This window comes from Capricornis sumatraensis, chromosome 15 (genome assembly GCF_032405125.1).
Source record: "Capricornis sumatraensis isolate serow.1 chromosome 15, serow.2, whole genome shotgun sequence".
NCBI classification, from domain to species: domain Eukaryota; kingdom Metazoa; phylum Chordata; class Mammalia; order Artiodactyla; family Bovidae; genus Capricornis; species Capricornis sumatraensis.
This window is the reverse complement of record NC_091083.1, coordinates 84,350,703-84,372,310: the sequence shown is the minus strand read 5'-3', so window position 1 is coordinate 84,372,310 and position 21,608 is coordinate 84,350,703. Positions and strand designations below refer to the sequence as shown.

General features: G+C 46.4%; 3 non-coding genes across 3 annotated transcripts; all 3 read right to left on the bottom strand.

Annotated features, from left to right (window-relative positions):
- Positions 1-7,388: 7,388 nt before the first annotated feature.
- On the bottom strand, positions 7,389-7,461 carry TRNAC-ACA (transfer RNA cysteine (anticodon ACA)). The gene has a single exon. It is a non-coding gene; the product is annotated as a tRNA-Cys (tRNA).
- A 4,552-nt stretch (positions 7,462-12,013) lies between these two features.
- Positions 12,014-12,085, bottom strand: LOC138091921 (small nucleolar RNA U2-30). Its single transcript, XR_011145953.1, has one exon. It is a non-coding gene; the product is annotated as a small nucleolar RNA U2-30 (small nucleolar RNA).
- A 136-nt stretch (positions 12,086-12,221) lies between these two features.
- LOC138091922 (small nucleolar RNA U2-19) lies at positions 12,222-12,301 on the bottom strand. The gene has a single exon (XR_011145954.1). It is a non-coding gene; the product is annotated as a small nucleolar RNA U2-19 (small nucleolar RNA).
- Between the last annotated feature and the right edge of the window lie 9,307 nt (positions 12,302-21,608).

Genomic DNA, 21,608 nt, shown 5'->3' with positions numbered 1-21,608 from the left:
AGGGAGAAAGCTGAGGGCCTCCGGAGTACACCAGGTGACTCAACTCAAAAGAGCGAGAAGTCAGCTAAGGTTCCTAGACACTCTATTTGGAATTCTGAGGGACCAAAAAGAGCCTCAAAAGGGCAGCAGGGATCCCATCACACGCTCGCTCGGTTGTGGTCGTGTCCGAGTCTGTGACTCCGTGGACCGTAGCCCGCCAGGCTCCTCTGTCCGTGGAATTTTCCAGGCAGGAACACTGGAGTGGGTTGCCGTTTCCTACTCCAGGGGATCTTAGGACCCGGGGATGGAACCCGCGCTCCTGCACTGGCAGGCGGATTCTCAACTGCAGAGCCGCCTGGGAAGCCCGAAAACAGTGGGCAGCCTCCCTTGCAGAGGCGACCAAAGAGCGGCCCACATGGGGATCGAACCCTTGACCTCGTTGCTAACTGAGCCAAGGACATGACCTCGTCATGACGACCGTTAGAAAGCCTCTGAGCTTCCTGCTCCACAGGCGGCATGCGCAGTAGACTGATGACCTTCTCAGCACCCCAGGGCTTTTCACTAGGACCCCCGGCAAGAGCAGGTGGATCTTTTAGTTCCATGCCTCCGACCCGGCAGGAAGCAGCAGGATCCCAGGGTTCAGGCCTCTGTCCACACTGGCCCCGCCCCAAGCCTCGCCCTGGCCCTGCTCCGAGCCAGGTGTGTCCCTACCCACCGCCTCTCCACGTCTGCACCAGAGCCCCCCAGCTGGCATCTGAGCGCAGCACGCACCCCCCTGATGGCCGCCCGCCCCCCACCCCCCAGGGATGGACCAAGCCCTTTCAGTGCCTCTGTGCCCGTCTTTCATTCCTGTCCAATCCAAGAGCAAACCTGCCCCTTGTGTTCCCTTCAGAACACACCGGACGCGGGGCCGTCTCCAGGCACCCCCATCACCGCCACCCTGAGCCAGGCCGCCACCACACCCGGAGGACACCCTCCTTCCAGCCGCCCCTCCCCGCTTTAACCTCTTCCCCTTCAGCCTCGCCTCCACGTGCCGCCACACCTGTCTTTTCCCGAGAGAGACAGTGCTACCTCGGTCCTTGCTCGAACCACCAGGGACCTCACATAACTCAGAATGACACCCAAGCCTGCCCGTGGCTATGTTCTCTTCCCGAGTGGCTTCCCCAGCCCTTCCCGTCGGTTACAGCACACACAGGGGGCTCGGGTTTCCTTCCGGAGCCTCCTAGACGCCTTTCCGCAGTCGTCCGGGTAGTCCACTCTCACGTGCTCATACGTCCCTGACCCCCAGGTCTCCAGCCCCCTCCGTCTCTGGATCTGGTGGTATTTTTCTTTGCCGCACTCAGCACTGCCTGCCATCACAATGAGCAAGTTTGATTGGTCTTCCCCATTTGAAGGTGAACCCCCGGAGGGCAGACATTTGTTATCTGTGTATCCCCTGGGCCTCTGCAAAGCTTGGGATATTTGTTGGTAGGTTGGATGCATGGATAATATATGTGGTTTATTCTAACCCAGCAAGTCATGAAAGACAGGTGGGTGTTTGGAATTATTTCAATAACCTCATACCTTTGAAATTATTTGGAGTTTCTCAACATAAGCATTTCCATGGCAACAAATCAATGTGCACTCACCGCTGGTTAGTTCTATTTTCCTTATGCGCTCTGCTTAGTTGTTAGTCGTGTCCGACTCTTTGTGACCCCGTGGACTGTAGCCCACCAGGCTCCTCTGTCCATGGGATTCTCCAGGCCAGAATCCTGCAGTGGGTTCCCTTTTCCTTCTCCAGGGGATCTTCCTGACCCAGGATTTGAACTCAGGTCTCCTGCATTGCAGGGGGATTCTTTACTGCTGAGCACCAGGGAAGCCACCCCCCGCTCCTTATTCTCCTTATATAGCAATATATTGAGTGAGAGGAGTTTTACATAGAGGATAATTGTGGGTGGTACAGATACTTTTGGAGAAGGAAATGGCAACCCACTCCAGTATTCTTGCCTGGAAAATCCCATGGACGGAGGAACCTGGTTAGGCTGCGGTCCATGGGGTCGCAAAGAGTTGGACAGGACTGAGAGACTTGATTTCTCTCACTCACTTCACTCACAGGTACTTTAGAGGAATAAAAGGTAGACAGAATTGAGAGAGGTTTGGTATGGACTACTTAAATGATTGTTTCTTTTATTGGGTGTGCATATGGGTGGGGGTGGAGGGTGTGGAGATAGCTGGCAGCAAGAATTTGATAAGCAGATTGTCCAAGGCCAGGGGTGGCACCCGAGGCCAGGGTGGCGACCAGGAGGAGCAACCCCACGCCCAAGGAGTGGTGGCTGCCCAGGGGCCTAGGAACGGTGAGGGGAGGAGATACCCCTCGTCCAAGGTAAGGAGCAGTGGCTGCACTTTGCTGGAGCAGCCTTGAAGAGATACCCCACGCCCAAGGTAAGAAAAACCCAAGTAAGATGGTAGGTGTTGCAAGAGGGCATCAGAGGGCAGACACACTGAAACCATATTCACAGAAAACTAGTCAATCTAATCACACTAGGACCACAGCCCTGTCTAACTCAGTGAAACTAACCCATGCCCGCGGGGCAACCCAAGACGGGCAGGTCATGGTGGAGAGGTCTGACAGAGTGTGGGCCACTGGAGAAGGGAATGGCAAACCACTTCAGTATTCTTGCCTTCAGAACCCCATGAACAGTATGGAAAGGCAAAATGATAGGATACTGAAAGAGGGACTCCCCAGGTCATTAGGTGCCCAATATGCTCCTGGAGATCAGTGGAGAAATAACTCCAGAAAGAATGAAGGGATGGAGCCAAAGCAAAAACAATACCCAGCTGTGGGTGTGACTGGTGATAGAAGCAAGATCCGATGCTGTAAAGAGCAATATTGCATAGGAACCTGGAATGTCAGGTCCATGAATCAAGGCAAATTGGAAGTGGTCAAACAAGAGATGGCAAGAGTGAACATCGACATTCTAGGAATCAGCAAACTAAAATGGACTGGAATGGATGAATTTAACTCAGATGACCATTATATCTACTACTGCGGGCAGGAATCCCTCAGAGGAAATGGAGTAGCCATGACGGTCAACAAAAGAGTCCGAAATGCAGTACTTGGATGCAATCTCAAAAATAACAGAATGATCTCTGTTCGTTTCCAAGGCAAACCATTCAATATCACAGTTATCCAAGTCTATGCCCCAACCAGTAACACTGAAGAAACTGAAGTTGAACAGTTCTATGAAGACCTACAAGACCTTTTAGAACTAACACCCAAAAAAGATGTCCTTTTCATTATAGGGGACTGGAATGCAAAAGTAGAAAGTCAAGAAACACCTGGAGTAACAGGCGAATTTGGCCTTGGAATGTGGAATGAAGCAGGGCAAAGGCTAATAGAGTTTTGCCAAGAGAACGCACTGGTCATAGCAAACACCCTCTTCCAACAACACAAGAGAAGACTCTACACATGGACATCACCAGATGGTCAACACTGAAATCAGATTGATTATATTCTCTGCAGAAAAAGATGGAGAAGCTCTATACTGTCAACAAAAACAAGACCAGGAGCTGACTGTGGCTCAGATCATGAACTCCTTATTACCAAATTCAGACTCAAATTGAAGAAAGCAGGGAAAACCACTAGACCATTCAGGTATGACCTATATCAAATCACTTATGATTATACAGTGGAAGTGAGAAATAGATTTAAGGGCCTAGATCTGACAGATAGAGTGCCTGATGAACTATGGAATGAGGTTCGTGACATTGTACAGGAGACAGGGATCAAGACCATCCCCATGGAAAAGAAATGGAAAAAAGCAAAATGGCTGTCTGGGGAGGCCTTACAAATAGCTGTGAAAAGAAGAGAAGTGAAAAGCAAAGGAGAAAAGGAAAGATATAAGCATCTGAATGCAGAGTTCCAAAGAATAGCAAGAAGAGATAAGAAAGCCTTCTTCAGCAATCAATGCAAAGAAATAGAGGAAAAGAACAGAATGGGAAAGACTAGAGATCTCTTCAAGAAAATTAGAGATACCAAGGGAACATTTCATGCAAAGATGGGCTCGATAAAGGACAGAAATGATATGGACCTAACAGAAGCAGAAGATATTAAGAAGAGGTGGCAAGAATACACAGAAGAACTGTACAAAAAGGATCTTCATGACCAAGATAATCATGATGGTGTGATCACTCATCTAGAGCCAGACATCCTGGAATATGAAGTCAAGTGGGCCTTAGAAAGCATCACTATGAACAAAGCTAGTGGAGGTGATGAAATTCCAGTTGAGCTATTTCAAATCCTGAAAGATGATGCTGTGAAAGTGTTGCACTCAATATGCCAGCAAATGTGGAAAACTCAGCAGTGGCCACAGGACTGGAAAAGGTCAGTTTTCATTCCAATCCCAAAGAAAGGCAATGCCAAAGAATGCTCAAACTACCACACAATTGCACTCATCTCACATGCTAGTAAAGTAATGCTCAAAATTCTCCAAGCCAGGCTTCACCAATACGTGAACCGTGAACTTCCTGATGTTCAAGCTGGTTTTAGAAAAGGCAGAGGAACCAGAGATCAAATTGCCAACATCCGCTGGATCCTGGAAAAGGCAAGAGAGTTCCAGAAAAACATCTATTTCTACTTTATTGACTATGCCAAAGCCTTTGACTGTGTGGATCACAATAAACTGTGGAAAATTCTGAAAGAGATGGGAATACCAGACCACCTAACCTGCCTCTTGAGAAATCTGTATGCAGGTCAGGAAGCAACAGTTAGAACTGGACATGGAACAACAGACTGGTTCCAAATAGGAAAAGGAGTACGTCAAGGCTGTATATTGTCACCCTGCTTATTTAACTTCCCTAGTGGCTCAGATGGTAAAGCATCTGCCTACAATGTGGGAGACCCGGATTCAATCCGTGGGTCAGGAAGATCTCCTGGAGAAGGAAATGGCAACCCACTCCAGTATTCTTGCCTGGAAAATTCCATTGACAGAGAAGCCTGGTAGTCTACAGTCCATGGGGTCGCAAAGAGTCGGACACGACCGAGCAACTTCACTTATTTAACTTATATGCAGAGTACATCATGAAAAATGCTGGGCTGGAAGAAACACAAGCTGGAATCAAGATTGCTGGGAGAAATATCAACAACCTCAGATATGCAGATGACACCACCCTTATGGCAGAAAGTGAAGAGGAACTAAAAAGCCTCTTGATGAAAGTGAAAGAGGAGAGTGAAAAAGTTGGCTTAAAGCTCAACATTCAGAAAACGAAGATTATGGCATCCGGTCCCATCACTCCACGGGAAATAGATGGAGAAACAGTAGAAACAGTGTCAGGCTTTATTTTTTTGGGCTCCAAAATCACTGCAGATGGTGACTGCAGCCATGAAATTAAAAGACGCTTACTCCTTGGAAGGAGAGTTATGATCAACCTAGATAGCATATTCAAAAGCAGAGACATTACTTTGCCGACTAAGGTCCGTCTAGTCAAGGCTATGGTTTTTCCTGTGGTCATGTATGGATGTGAGAGTTGGACCATGAAAGAAGGCTGAGCGCTGAAGAATTGATGCTTTTGAACTGTGGTGTTGGAGAAGACTCTTGAGAGTCCCTTGGACTGCAAGGAGATCCAACCAATCCATTCTGAAGGAGATCAGCCCTGGGATTTCTTTGGAAGGAATGATGCTAAAGCTGAAGCTCCAGTACTCTGGCCACCTCATGCGAAGAGCTGACTCATTGGAAAAGACTCCGATGCTGGGAGGGACTGGGGCAGGAGGAGAAGGGGACGACAGAGGATGAGATGGCTGGATGGCATCAATGACTCGATGATCGCGAGTCTGAGTGAACTCTGGCAGTTGGTGATGGACAGGGAGGCCTGGCGTGCTGCGATTCATGGGGTCACAAAGAGTCGGACATGACTGATTGACTGAACTGAACTGAACTGAGGAGATTATAGAGAAAAGAATAGGCTTGGAAAAGGATATTCACATAAAGAGGCTTAGCAATTCACAAGTCACTGATAACATGTGCAGAAAAAGCTGCCAATCCAAGCATCCTTTTTTGTAGGAAAGGTTGACATCATATGGTCATTTCTGTGGTAAAGAATCCACCTGCGATGCGAGAGACCTGGCTTCTATCTGGGTTGGGAAAATCCCCCACAGAAGGAAAGGCAACCCACTCCAGTATTCTGGCCTGGAGAATTCCATGGACAGTCCTTGGGGTCACAAAGAATTGGACATGACTGAGAGACTTTTGGAGATGGCAATGGCACCCCACTCCCGTACTCTTGCCTGGAAAATCCTATGGATGGAGGAGCTTGGTGGGCTGCAGTCCATGGGGTCGCTAAGAGTCGGACAGGACTGAGCGACTTCACTTTCACTTTTCACTTTCATGCACTGGAGAAGGAAATGGCAACCCACTCCAGTGCTCTTGCCTGGAGAATCCCAGGGATGGAGGAGCCTTGTGGGCTGCCATCTATGGGGTCGAAAAGAGTCGGACATGACTGAAGCGACTTGGCAGTAGCAGAGCAACTTTCACTTTCACATGGTAAAGAACCCACCTGCCAGTGCAAGAGACTGGGGCTCGATCCCTGGGTCAGGAAGATTCCCTGGAGTAGGGAATGGCCAGTCCAGTATTCTTGCCTGGGAAACTCTAGGAACAGAGGAGCCTGGTGGGCTGCAGTCCATGGGGCCACGGAGTCATGACTGAGCGCCGCAGCACTCCATCTACATATACTGTGGAAAGTGAAATCCATGTGCCGCAAGGAAGATCCCACATGCTGAAAGTTAAGACCCCAACCAATCAAATAAATATGAAAAAATACATATATTAATACATAACAGGGTTCCTTGAGTGTATATCTAGGAGTGGGATTGCTGAGTCGAAAACCATTTGAAAAGAAAAAAAATTAAGGGGCTTTACATGCATTATCTTAACATGGAGAGTTTATTCTCACTGTGTGGATGAGGAGGCTGAGATGCAGAGAAGTTAGTAAGTTGCTCTTGGCTGGTAAAGGGACTGAGCCAGGTCTGTGCTTTTAACAGACAGCTGGGTGGCTGGCTACAGTTTATACATGAGTGTTGTGAAATGTCAATATTTCTGTGAATTAAGCTAATGCCATTCCTGGAATTTTTGTGTATTTGGAGCCAAACCAGCCTCTAGTCAAGAGGAAGATGATGAGCACATTCTTGCCAAACTGTGTGTGACAGGTGCCTTCTTAAAGACAGTCAATGACTGAACACTTTATATAATTACAGATGGTTTTCCCAGTGGAACTGACCAAACCCCAGATATCTGAACACTGAAGTGAAGGGAAAGTCGCTCAGTCGTGTCCGACTCTTTGCGACCCCATGGACTGTAGCCTACCAGCCTTCTCAGTCCATAGGATTTTCCAGGCAAGAGTACTGGAGTGGGTTGCCATTTCCTTCTCCAGGGCATCTTCCCGACTCAGGGATCGAACCTGGGTCTCCTGCATTGTAGGCAGACGCTTTACCCACTGAGCCACCAGGGAAGCCCACCAGAGGACACTGGAAAGTGTTAAATAAGCTACGCCATCAGGTGGCACTGTTTGTAAACAAACTTCATTTACTTAGCCAACCAGCTTTGCTATTCAACTATTTGGAACAAAATTTCTAAGACAGAACAATAATGATCTGTGTTATTGCAAATGATATAGCAACTCTGAGACTTTATTAATAGGATTTAATTGAAATACTTCACATTTCTGTAGTCCAACACCCCATGAGCTAGGCTTTATGTTCATTAGTTATTGACTCTAACCCTGGAGAAGAATGACAATGCTTCTGTTTTAATGTTTTTTTTTTTTTCCCCAGGAATGCCCCAAACTCAGTTTAATTTTTAAAAGAGCAAGAAAGAGACGGGTTCGCATCGTCTCCTCACTTTGCCTCAGAGCTGGCTTCTGAGAACGGGCACAGGAGCGCCTCTGCCTCCTGGGTTATGCGAGGGTGTGGGCAGGAGGGTCCAGGGTCGTCGGTCACCTCGGCAAGGGGGTTGGGGGGTCAGTCGTCCACGTGGGGAGCCTCCGCCTCCTGCCCTCCCGTCTCCCCACTCCTCCTCCCCGAACCCCCTCTTCTCAGGTGACTCTGCCAACAGCCTCCAAAGGTAGCTCTGGCCCAGTGTGTCCCGTGCAAAGGCCCTGGGTTCCTCCAGAACAGGGAGGAGGCACGCGGGCCCGGGCAGCTGGGCTCTGGAAGGATCCAGCTTCCGCTCTGAGCGCGATGGGGAGTCACCCGAGGCTCTGAGCCGAGGATTGGCCTGCTTGGACTGATGTTCACGCCACACCCTCAGCTCCGAACTCGACGTGGCCATCCCGGCGCTTGGTCACTGAGTCCCTGCTGCGACCTCCTAGTGTGTCTTCCTGGGTGGCTCAGCGGTAAAGAATCTGCCTGCCCATGCAGAGACTAGGGTTCGATCCCAGGGTGGGGAAGATCTGGAGGAGGAAATGACCCACTCCAGGATTCTTGCCTGGAAATTCCCATGGACAGAGGAGCCTGGCGGGCTATAGTCCTGAAGAGGGTTACAAAAGGTCAGATACGGCTGAGCACGCACCTGTGTGCCTCTACGTGAGTTAAGAATCTGTGGGGTGGCTCATGCCGCAGTGTTGAACTTGAGTCCCAATTCCTGGAAGACCTCACTTGTTGGCGCATCTGAGCCCCGTGAAGAGGGTGGTGGGGGGCTTCCTGGAAGAAGGGTCATCCACTCTGAGACTCGTACATGGAGCTCAGAGCGTTGGCGCCTGCTGTTACCTTCTAGCTACCCTCTGGAGGTTGAAGGCAGCAGGACCCATTTCAGGCACCATCAGGAGGTGGGATCCACTTGACCAGGAGAATCTTCTGCCAGGGCAGGGACTGAAGAGGCTGCAGAGGTGCTGCTTAGCTAGTTAAGGAATTTCCATCATCATGACAGACGCGGGGCACAAAGCTGCAACACGACAAGATCCGTGGTTTTATCAACCAGAAGCAGAAAGGAGATGTCAGAAATCGACAGCAAGACTTGAACTTTTGGCTGAGCTTGTATTAACTCTCTCTCACTATCATCGGTTAGATTTTGAAGGTGAGCAGGCAAGTGTAGCGATTTGGAAAATGGAATCCTTTAATGACTCTTTTTATTGCTTTTTGCTGATCCTTAATATAAAACAAATAATCATAAATCACAGCCAGTTCATTGGCCTCCTTCCATCTGCAATATAAAGGACGCCAGGGCTTGAGAAGTTTACAGATTTTCTGAAGTAGCATCCTCCTAGCTGGACCTCAGCCGACACAGCGAGGTCTTATTTTATGCAAATCTGAATTATGCAAATCTAACATTGTGAACCGGATACATGTTAAGAGTTCCCTTGTACGCACCAAATTTCCAGTAGTGTGAATCCTGCAAAAGCAGAAATTCTCCTGGAATCTCACTTAAGGCGGCCTGGATGGGCAGCCAGGGAAACAGTGCCACAAGGTGGCGCCCGTCCTCAGGTAAACAGAAATGTGGGTGCTCCTTTGTTGGGATGAGATGTGAGTTATGTGGCTTCAGATGATGTATTTTCTTCCCATGAAAAGCAGGCAGCTGCTCTGTCGTTCCAAGCTGAATTTGCCTTTGAAACTGAAGGCCATGTGGCATTAGAAAATGTTAAAAATTCAAGTGAAAGATAGTAGCTGATAGCATGCCCTAAGTCATAGCCAGTTCCCCACTGTTGACATGGCCACTTACGTGAAAATAAATGACATCATCTACGCAGATTGTGAACACAACCAAATAGTGTCTATAACGTAAAGCGAGGGTCTTGCCCTGCTTCCTCCCCAGCGCCCCACCAGTCCTGTCCTTGTGACGAAAGAGCATTTAAGCTTCTACCTGCGTTACCAGCGATGGCTCCTAGCTCCTGAATCTCGAATCCTCTGCATTCTGTTACGCCAGGATTTTTACTTTGCCCGTTGCGATGTTTCTCAGTGGCATTTTGGGCGGGACAGTGTTGTGTCGTGTGGGACGGAAGGCGAGCATTCCTGCCCCCAGATCCCCCCGAGGTGGAGGGTCTGCCGGTTACGTGAGGAAAGCCTCTCCAAGGGTCCTGCTTCCGTTGAGAACAGCGGCTCTATCTCCTTGGACCTTCAGAAGCCTGAGCAGTGACAGTGTCTCATTTCTGCTTCCTCACACGTGGCCTTTCTTGCCTCCCTTCTTTGTGACACGAAGATAATGAGGTGCTGCCCCCCGGCTGTCTCATCCCCTCTCTCCCTTCCGCTTCTTACTTCATGCCATTTGCAGTTCCTGCTCCATGTTCAAAACTGGCGACACTTAGTCTGGGCTCTGGAACCGTGAGCACATTGTCCATCCTTACTTCTTGTTGAGTCACCCAGTCGTGTCTCTTTGTGACCCCACGGATTGTAGCCCACCAGGCTCCTCGGTCCATGGGATTCTTCAGGCAAGAATCCTGGAATGAGTTGCCATTTCCTACTTCAGGGACTTTTCCTGACCCAGGAGTCAAACCTGTGTCTTCTGCGTTGGCAGGCAGAGTTTTGCCACTGAGCCACCTGGAAGTCCCCCATCCTTATTTAGCTTGATCCTAAATGCTGAAAATCCGTAGTAAGAACTATACAAATGTCTCTATGCATTTTCCTCTTCTGGATACTTCATACAAGTGGAATCATACAATATGAGACCTTCTTGTCTGGCTTCTATCACTCAGCATTACCTTTTTTTAAAAAAGTTTTATTTTTAAAGTTTTATTATAAAAAAAGTAATTATTTTATTTATTTGACTGCACCGGGTCTTAGTGGCAGCACATGGGATCAAGTACCCTGATCAGGGATTGAACCTGGGCATTGGGAGTCTGGAGTCTTAGCCGCTGGACCACCAGGGAAGTCTCCGCATCACGTTTTGAAGGTTTATCCCTGTGGCAGCAGGAATCAATGCTTCCTTCCTGTTTACAGCTGAATTATATTCCACTGAAAGGATAGAGCACACTCGCTTATCTTCCATCCTTTGATAGGTGTTTGGGGTGTTTCCCCCCTTCGGCTGTTGTGAATGGTGTTGCCAGGAACTTCCGTGTATGTGTTTCTGTTTGAATATCTGTTTCCAGTTCTTTTGAGTGTGTATGTAAGAGCAAGTGGAATTGTTTAGTCATGTGAGTCACTATCTCTCACACTTATTTTTTCTCTTATTTTTCAGAAGGGAAACCCATTTTTATTGTGCTACTTTCCCCCAGACTTTAGGCCTAAATTATAGTAATTGAACTTTATGGTAGAGTCGCAAGGGCTTGGAACAGTGATAAATAGGAGACAATAAATATATTTTTAAGCGAATTCCCTGGTAGTCCAGTGGTTAGGACTTGACACTTTCATTGCGGTGGCCCAGGAGTTCAGCCCCTCCAGGGGGAACTAAGGTCCCGCAAGCCAGATTGTTTTTTTTTTTTAAACTTTTTGGCTGTACCTCGTGGCATGTGGGATCTTAGTTCCCGGACCAGGCTTTGAAACCCTGCGTTGGGAGCCTGGAGTCCCAACCATTAGGCCTCCAGTGGCAAAAAAGCAAAAACATATATATATATATCCATCCTAAAGGAAGTCAGTTCTGAATATTGATTGGAAGGACTGATGCTGAAGCTGAAACTCCACTACCTTGGCCACACGTTGTGAAGAACTTACTCATTGGAAAAGACCCTGATGCTGGGAAAGAGTGAAGGTGGGAGGAGAAGGGGACAACAGAGGATGAGATGGTTGGATGGCATCACTGACTCGATGGACATGAGTTTGAGTAAACTCCGGGAGTTGGTGATGGACAGGGAGGCCTGGCGTGCTGGGGTCGCAAAGAGTCGCACACAACTGAACCACTGAGAGAGAGAGAGAGAGAGAGAGAGAGAGAGAGAGAGAGAGAGAATGAATAATAGTCCCTGAAGCAACTCTTCATGGTGCAATGCACCCAGGCTTCTATCGTGCTAGCTGTGAACTAGTACTTTATTAGTTATAAGATTTGAAAAATTGTTTATATGTAATATATATTCTGGGTACATCATTCTCTACAAGAACTGATTGTAGTGAATGTTGATCTTTTTCTTTTTCTTTTAATTCTGAGCTCAGATCAAGTGTAGAAACCTTCATAGTTATATAAAGTTCCGCAGTAAAATCTTTTCATTATTGCTCAGAACTGATCAGCCTTTCATATAAGCACACCCACAACCAACTCTCACTTACCCACCAATAAGCCCCATAATTATCCAGTCACCTACACACACACACCCCCACCTTCACACCCCTTATTTTAAATTATTCTTTTGCTTCTCAGAACTACGGAGATCATGCATCAGGTACACTGGGTGGTCTTCTGATGCTCGGATTTGGCCCCTTTCATCACCGATTGCTGGCCTCTTATTCATGCCAGGGAGCACAGGCTGTATTTGGCCCTGTACCTCCGTCTCCCAGGTGTGGGGCCTGCGGGCCCACTGTACTGGAAACAGCCCGGGAGGGGCGTCCTCTTAGCCTTGGGGCCCACCTCGTACCCGCACCGTAGAGCAGCCTCGACGCCCCTGCACTGCTCTCTCTGCAGCGCTCTGGGGCCCTAGGAACCCGGCCCCCGGCCCCGTAGAGAGAACTTGAGCTTCGTTCAGCAAAGCCCGTTCTTCCTTAAGCGGTGGCTCCAGGAAATTTCTTCCAGGAGAGGGTAATGCAGCTTCGGTCCACCGGGCGGCAGGCTTCTCCCAGAATAGCGACTGGCAGGGAACAAAGGCCGCAGTCTCCCGGCGCGGCGCGGGCGGCCGGGTTTCCAGGCCGAAGTTAGGAATCAATCAGCACTGGAGAGCGCCGGGGCGGCTAACGGGGCAGAGCAGCCAGCCGCCCGGAAAAGCACGGCGAGCACTCTCACCTCTTCCACGGAAGGGGAAGCGCGCACGGCACGTCCTCCCGAACGTCCGCCGCACGCGGCCCCGCGCTGATGGCCGCAGACGGACCGACGGGACCCAGAGACAGGCCGCCGTCGCCGAGAACCTTCTACCAGGAGGCAGCCGGGGGCAGGACTCGCAGCTCAGAAGCAGCTGACGGCAGCCATCCCGGGAGACCCGTCGGGTGGGGGCAGGGTGCTCAGATGTTTGGAATCTCAGTCATCAGTAAGATTGAAAAAAGCTGGTGTCATCATATCCACTTATCAAATTTTGATCTTGCCGGTTAAGGGAATTTAAAAAAAAAAGTTGGCTTTTAGTATCACCTTCATGAAAGACAGGGAAAGATAGAACAATGTAATTGAAAACTAAAGGGTAATTGCTTAAACTGACAAAAAAAAGTTTTCGTAAAAAACAAATTTATGAAAACTTCATCGGCTTCCTCGGTAGCTCAGCGGTAAAGACCCGGCCTGCAATGCAGGCGCCACAGGAGCCCTGGGTTCGATCCCTGGGTGGGGAAGAGACCCTGGAGGAGGGCGTGGCACCCCTCTCCAGTATTCCTGCCTGGAGAACCCCACGGACAGAGGAGCCTGGGGGGCTGCAGGCCGTGGGGTCGCAAGAGTCTGATGCGACTGAGGCAACGGAGCTCGTAGCGCGTGCAAACTTCATTAAGATTCCAGGAGGCATTATTCTGAAGGCGTGATTCTTTTAGTTTGGAAGGAACTTGTTAAGGAAATCAAGAGTCACAGAGCAAGTAACTCACCTGTATTTCCCGAGGTGCGCTTCCCGTTTCCACCAGACGGGAGGAGAGTTCGCCTTTCCAGAGCACTTGTAACAGCATGCTCCTTTTCCTTTTCTTTCTTTTTTTAAAAATTACAGTATGGCTGAGTTATAGTATGATATCAGTTTCAGGTGTACAACACGGTCATTCCATATTTTCATTTTTTTCTACGCCCTGACTCATGTAATTCTCAGGCCTCCCCTTTGAGAGAGGAACTTAATATCGTTCCTGTTTTACGGGAAAGGAAACCGGACCTTGATGAGGTCTCACCAGACAGCGGGGGTGAGACCCACCCCACCCCACCCAACCACTGGGCCACATGGCTTTGCTGTCCTCTGGTTGTTCCAGGTGGCTCACCAAAGAAAAGACGAGGGTTTCCTAATTAAATTAAAAGCAACCACCACCCCAGCAGACCATCAGAAAGGAAGATCATCCAAACGTTCCCATTTTCGAGGCAGCTAACGTGTGAGCATGGCCGTCTTCAGTATTTTTTTTAAGGGTTCTGTTTTTTAAATTTATTTCTAATTGGAGGATAATGGCTTCACAGTGCTGTGTTCCTTTCTGCTGTACAACGTGAATCAGCCACACGTGCCCGCGTGTCCCCTGCCCTTGGACCTCCCCGCCTCCCACAGCCCAGCCCTCTAGGCCATCACAGAGCGCCGAGCTGAGCTCCCCGTGTTACAGAGCAGCTTCCCACTAGTTGCCTGTTTTACGGCTCCCAAGATGGTAAAGAATCCGCCTGCCAGGCAGGAGATTCGGGTTCGATCCCTGGGCTGGGAAGATCGCCTGGAGGAGGCAATGGCAACCCACTCCAGTGTTCTTGCCTGGAGAATCCCGTGGATGGAGGAGCCCGGCGGGCTGCCGTCCACGGGGTGGCAAAGAGCTGGATGTGACTGAGTGGCTAACAGCAACAGCGTCTGTCTCCTCACGGCGGCGTGCATGTGTTGGTGCCAGCCTCGCGGCGTGTCCTGCCCTCCCCTGTGTGCTGATGTGATAAAACACTGCAGCCTGGGTGAAACGACAGAACTCTATTTCCCCTGGTTCTGGAGTCGGAGGCCTGGGACCCAGGTCAGCGTGGCGGGGTGAGGGCGCTCTCCTGGGTGGCAGACTTCTCACTGCGTTCCCATACGGTGGAAGGGCCTCGGGTCTCCTTGATTATGTGCCCTCCCGCTCGGGAAGGCTCCACCCACGGGACAGACCACCTCGCGAGGCCCCCAGCTTCTCAGGCCATCGCTCCGGGCATCAGGACTGCTGCGCGTGAGCTCTGGTGGAACACAGGCCTACGTCACTCAGCTGCTCCCAGTGCTCATCGTTTACGGGAGAGATTGCTATGGACGTCTCTGCGTGTTAAGCTTTTTTTTTCCATATTTCAGATTTACTTCTGGTTAGATTTTTCAGAATGAGATTATTGGCTCAAAGGTTAGACTGTTTATTAAGTTTTTCCCCTAGTTTTGTTGAGAAATAATTGACACACGTCACTGTATAAGTTTAAGGGCTACAGCGTGATGCTTAGATTTACATATATTGTAAGAGGATTACACAGTAGGTTCCACTAACATCCATCTTCTCGTGTAGATGCAATAAAGTTTCCTGAGAACACAGTACTCTCCTTGGTTCACATGCTGTCTGTGGCTTTTGTGTTATAACAGCGGAGCTGAGCAGTGGCAACACGGATGCGCGTTAACCCCGTCAACTCCACGCCCAGCTTCCCTCCCCTGCCCCCAGCAAAACACTTACTATCTGGCTCTTCACAGAAAGGTTTATTAATCCTGATCTCGCAGCTCTTTAATTAGTATTAATTAATTTTTATTGATGTACAGTTTGTTTATAATATTATATTAGTTCAGGTGTACAGCATAGTGATTTGACATTTTTATAAATTATAGTTATTGTAAAATGCCAGCTATATTCCCTGTGGTGTACGGTATATTCTCATAGCTTATTTATTTCCTACATACTGGTTCGCATCTCTTAGCCCCTTCTCTCCGCCTTGCCTCTCTGCTTTGGAAGCCCTTCTCTCTTCCCACGGGCAGCCACCAGTTGGTTCCTGTATCTGAGTCTGTTTCTGTTTTGTTATAGCCATTCGTTTGTTTTATTTTTTAGATTCCGCATGTTTTGTAAATGATAGCACACATAACGTATTTGTCATTGGACTCATTTTACTAAGTATCATACCCTCCAGGTCCATCTACATTGTTGCAAATGGCAAAGATCTCCCTCTTTTTTACAGCTGAGTAGCACTCCATTGTATGTACACACATATCTTTATCCATTCATCTGCCAATGGACACGTGGGTTGCTTCCCAATCTTGGCAATTGTAAATAACCCTGCTAGGAACACTGGGGTGCATGTAGATTTCCAAATTACTTTTTCTTTCCTTCAGATATATCTAGCATCTCTTTAGATAGCCTGTGAGTTCCCCTAAAAGTATAATTCTCATGGAAACTCTCTGAATGTTAACAAAGCAGAGTCTGAGTTAAATAATTATTTCCATAAAATATGTCCAAGTTTCTGTTTTAACTCCTTTGTGAAATGATGCAGAACAGACATTTTTAAATGTCACAATAAAAGGCCGGATGATTTAATCTAATATACATAGAAATATAACCTATAAATTTTCTTATGAAGGAAGAGAAAGAATCTCTATTTAGTCATTTCTGGAGTCTGTTTAAGCAGGAACATTTAAAAAAAATTTTGTTTCATTTTTGGCAAGAAATTCTGAAGGTAGAGAGGAGGCTTATCTCTCCAGCATGCCAAGGCAGGGACTGTCTTAGCCTTTTCAGGCTGCTATAACAAAAACACCATAGATCAAGGGGCTTAGACAACAAACATTATTTTCCCACAGTCCTGGAGGCTGGAAGTCCCACATTTGTAAATATATTAGTGACAACAAGCAAGCTGGAAGCTCAGAGGTCTAGGGTCCGGTCCCAGCTACATGCAACTTGCCGTGTAACTTGGCTGGGCCACCCAGCCTCTCTGAATGTCCCTGGGGAAATGGAGGGGTGAGATTAGAGCAGCAGTGACAAGCACCGAGGCCATCATATCCAGTCAAGTGACTCAGGTGCGAGTGGGCCTGGCACCTGTGAGTGGAGGTGTGCTTAGGGGCAGGGACGGGCTTCCCTGGTGGCTCAGCTGGTAAAGAATCTGCCTGCAATTCAGGAGACCCCAGTTCGATTTCTATGCATATTTTTTTGAGTAGGAACCAGGACTCTGTCTGGAGGCTGTACCAGCCTTTGATAGTTTCTGCTTTTGTATCCCCTCCCTTCCCTGATTAGCAATTGTTTGAATCCATGCTTTGGAATTCAGGGAAGGCCAAGGAGGCTGAACAAAGTCTATATCCTACAGATAAGAAATGGAGAACACAGAGCAGATCTGTACTCCAGAGCCCCACAGAGTCCCGCTCAGGTTTAATTTTAGGGAACTAGGCAACTATGACTATGATAACTTTCTGTCAAAATGGGGCATAGGACTGCCCCAGCTTGGTGTATAGACACTGAATTGGAAGTATTTCTGAGATCCAAGTTTTAGATCTGAGTCTTGTATGATTAAAATCTTAATCTCATTTCTTTTTAGAAGAATAGGTCTGAAACCCAGTCTGGACCTGGCACTTCAGGGAGACTTGTAGCCATGTAGCCAGTTGCCTAGCTTTATAAAAAGTAAGGTTAGTAGCTTCCAGCAGACGTTGTTTTGAAAACGGTGGCATCCAAGCCTGACACGACTCAGAAAACTCAAGTGTTTAGCAATACAAGGTCTAATCTGAAAGTACACCCATAGCATCACCTAGTTATTTCCCAGGATATCTGAACCATAGCTACTCTATTTTGACTTTTAATTGTAAACTATTTTTTAATAGCCAAAGCAGATTTTACCATTAATGACAGTGTTTTTCTAGATATGAGAAGATGCAAGAATTGGGACTCATAAAATCTTTTCCTGAAAAGATCTAACTATCTGATGGCCTGTTTTGCCAGTTTTTCCCAGAGCACAGAGTGCCTCATTCCTGATTTTCACCCTGAACTCCTTTCAGGGGCGTTGAAAGTCAGCAGTTGCAGCGGCCATGATTTAATCTTTGTTGATGCAGATGGCAAGTGTCAGTCTTCAGTTGGCAGAGCCCCTTTTTGCTCATGAACTTGACCATGATTATGAGGGGGGCACTTCATGACCATTTTATCCCATGGTGCTGAGAGTGTTCATTCTCAGGTAAACAGGCTACTCAATGTGCTTACTGGACTAGGCCATAAAACAGTATCTAAAATTCTCTGGACCACCTGTCTTACTAGCTTTTTGGTCCAGGAGAATATTCCCTCTTGTTGCTTCTTGCCGTATCTAGAGTTACACTGTTACCATCATCGATCTCATATGGGACTATATATTATTCTATTAGAGGCCTCACACACATACAGTGTAAGAAACAGCAATTTTGTAAAACAGGCGAAATACAAATAACGTAGCCAGCAGTATTAGTAAAGTCACAAGTAAGACTTATATTAAGAATTTCCATTAGATGTAGCCCAGTATATCTTCAGGTTATCTGACTTAGTCTGCCCTGTAGAATCTTTATCTTCCAGGGAAATTATATATTGGCACCATCTATAAGGAACATAGCCCAGTTTTTTTAGTGTCACTAGACTGATTATCTTTAGTATGATTTAATTTTTTAAGTAAATTTTCTCAGGGCCAACCAGTTACAGTCTGGTAATAGAGAAATTTACCAAGGTAACCCAGAACTAGACACAGGTTATTGGCCACAAACCCAACAATTGGATTGATTTTGAAACTAGCATAGGATCAGGCCTATGACAGAAAAGCATTTGACTTATATGCAAAGGTCTAAGAAGTCAAGAAAACATAAATGATCATACGAATCAGGTCCCACATCTCAGGGAAGCTGTCTACCTCTGATGTCGTCGTCTTCTCATCCTGGTGTAGTGTAGTTTCTCCTGATAAAAAAGTCCTTCCATCCATGTTGGAGACAGTCCCTTAAATTATGTCTTTTTCCAGTCCTGGTTGCAGGTCATGAGGCATCTGATCTTCATCCAAAGAAAGATTACTGAGATAAGCTTCGGAAACAAACTTAGGGTGTTCTTCAAGAATTCAATTAAATTTTACATTAACATCTCATAACAGCAAAGAACTATCTAAGAGATGAGTCTTATTAGATGCAGACCTCCATTAACAAACTGGTATTTAACATTTTGAAATATCTTTTTTCTCCTTAAAGTTACCCTTGTTTTTATTAAATATAACCAGATTAAGGCTAGTTTGTTTGCAAAATAGGTCTGTTCTTACTGATTTTGGTCTGATGATTTTTATAACCATAATTGATTATAGGCTTTTTATTTTGTTGAAACATTTATAGAGTCTCAGACTGAACTTTTAAAATAAAACAGGGCTGGGAAACTCACACCAAAGTCTTTTCACAGATTTTGCCTAACAAATCTAGGTGAATTTTTTTTCTTTTTAAGGTCTCAAAAATTTGTTTTGAGATTTTTGTATCCGTGAGATAACTTTCCTAACTCATTTGATAAACTCACTGGAAACCTAAGAACTTCCAATTTTTGGAGGAGTCAGATAGAAAATATAATTGTTTTGTTTATAATGTTTAATTTTACCAAAGTATTGTCATAATTAGTTTGAGAGGAAGATTTTCCCTACTCCCTGAAAACATAAGATTCAACCCCATAATTTTTTAGATAGAAACCATAAAAGTTATAAGCATATTCACTGGTTCATTTAGTCCTTTTGCTAACTTTTGTGAGGTCATCAGGTTTTTCATTAAAATACCAGGACATATCAGAATGTTAAAAACTCCATATAATTTTTAGGATATCTGTATTAGTAATTTTACCCTACATTATAATATGAGCAGATGTATTACTCATTTGATAATCTTTTTTTTATGTAATTTAACCAACCGAATAAACACAGTTTAATATCTCTCTTTGGGATGCTTCAGGGGCCCTCCGAAGCACCCCAAAGTTAGCTAGAAGCCAAAAGTGCTTCATAGAATAATTTAGGAAGTTTTGTCAACAAATATCAGAAAGGTTTTGAGCGCTCAATCAGATGGGACTATAGGTCACTGTGAAACAATAGCTATTCACTCAGCCAAAGTTAACAATATGGGATTTCAGAGGCGAATACAGAACAGACCATTTAAGAGCCAAATAAACTTAAATCTATTGTCAAATGCAGTTCAACATCTGAAGAAAGTGTGTCCTTTTAACAGAGAGAAAAGCCAAATTCAAGTTTTTGCGCCAGCTTATTTTTAGTCATTAACAGTCCCAAATTTTTTTTAGCTTTTTTGTAAGAGGAAACTAATGTTCAGTAATAAATGTTTCAAAATTTTACTCTATTTGGAAATGAGCTAGCTAGTCAGTGAACTTCCATCACGTAGTTTAGCACAACCCAATTCAAGTTACCCCAATTTGGACAGACTATTTCAGACAGACATTCCTAAAGCATAATTATTTTTAATAAAGTCTATCTAAAAGTTCATATCTCATTTACATTTTTTTTGAAGTTTTTTTTTTACTTGAGGTAATTTTTTTGTTGACAAACTTGTAACAGATATAATGTTTAACATATTAAACCTAGGTACAATGAAAATATTTTTTAAATGTTAGTTACTCTAAGACATGTCTATATTAAATAGGTCAACAAACAAACATTAATATCAGGTATTTAATACTGAATATTTCCCAGTTCACATAAACCTAGAATTTATTGTTTAATTTAGAATTACTTGATTTGTAAGTGCTTATCTTTTTTAAGCCAAATAAATAGAGATCATATATAAATTAACTTTAAAAATATTACCCAGAGACAGAGACATACCAAGACATATTTAGACAGACACAGTGTGAGATCTAGCTTCAAGTCTTTTTTTTTTTTCCTTTTCAGTGTCAGGAGTTAGAGATAGTCTAGATAAGTGTTCTTAAGAGCCCTGGTCTCAAGGCACAGGGAAAGAAAATCAAGTTCTAACAAATGGCAGCAGGTCTAAACCACATGGTGGCCAGACAAAGCAAAATGGCCATCAAAAATCATTACACAGATCACAGAGTTAAAACACACACATATAAACCGGCAGTCCTCATCAAAGTGAAGGTGAAGTCGCTCAGTTGTATCAGACTGTTTGCGACCTGTGGACTGTAGCCCACCAGGCCTTTCCGTAACATCAAAGATTTTAAGGGAGGAAAGGAAGCCAGGTTGAAAGAAGAAGGGGGAGGAGGCGGGAGAGGGGGCAAAAGGGGTGGCCTTACAGACGTCTCCTGCCACCTACAGATACCCAGGCCTCACGGGACTTTTCCCTGGGCTTCCAGAGAAGGGGGGACTGGAACTCGGCCCTACCAGAAATCAGAACCAGAATTCGAGTTTTCTGCCAAGAGGAGGTGATCAGTCTCCAATCCTCAGCTCAGGCTGAGGGCCCTTCGACCAGATTTCTGCGTCCAGGACCAGGGGACTAGAAAAACAGGGAAGGATAGGAAGGGTTAAGGAGAGGAGACAGAGAGGGAAGGGGAGAGAGATCAATAAAGTCTCTTGTTTCTTATCGGTCGGGGCACTCTGGCCAGTTGTCCGCATCAGGAGGAGACCAGGGACCAAAGGGTCCCAGTTGCGGCCTCTGGGTCTGGTCCATTGGCAGGCAAGCTGGCCCCTGAGTACCCCGAGTGGTCAGGATGTCAGTCTCGGCGAAGAAGAATCCCACCAGAGTCACCATTTGTTGCAGGAAGAGGGACCCCTTCCAGGGCCCAAAACTGGGCTCTTGCCTAACACTCGGAAATGAATTGTCCGAGGAGACATATGTGCTGACAAAGCAAGAGACTTTACTGGGAAAGGGCACCCGGGTGGAGAGCAGCAGGGTAAGGAAACCCAGGAGACCTGCTCTGCCGCATGGCTCACAATGTACAGGCGGTGTCTCCTTTAAACCTTTCCCGAACCCTTCCGGTTGGTGGAGGCTTATTAGTTCCGTATTTCTTATCAGGATCTCCCGTCATAAAACAACTCATGCCAATG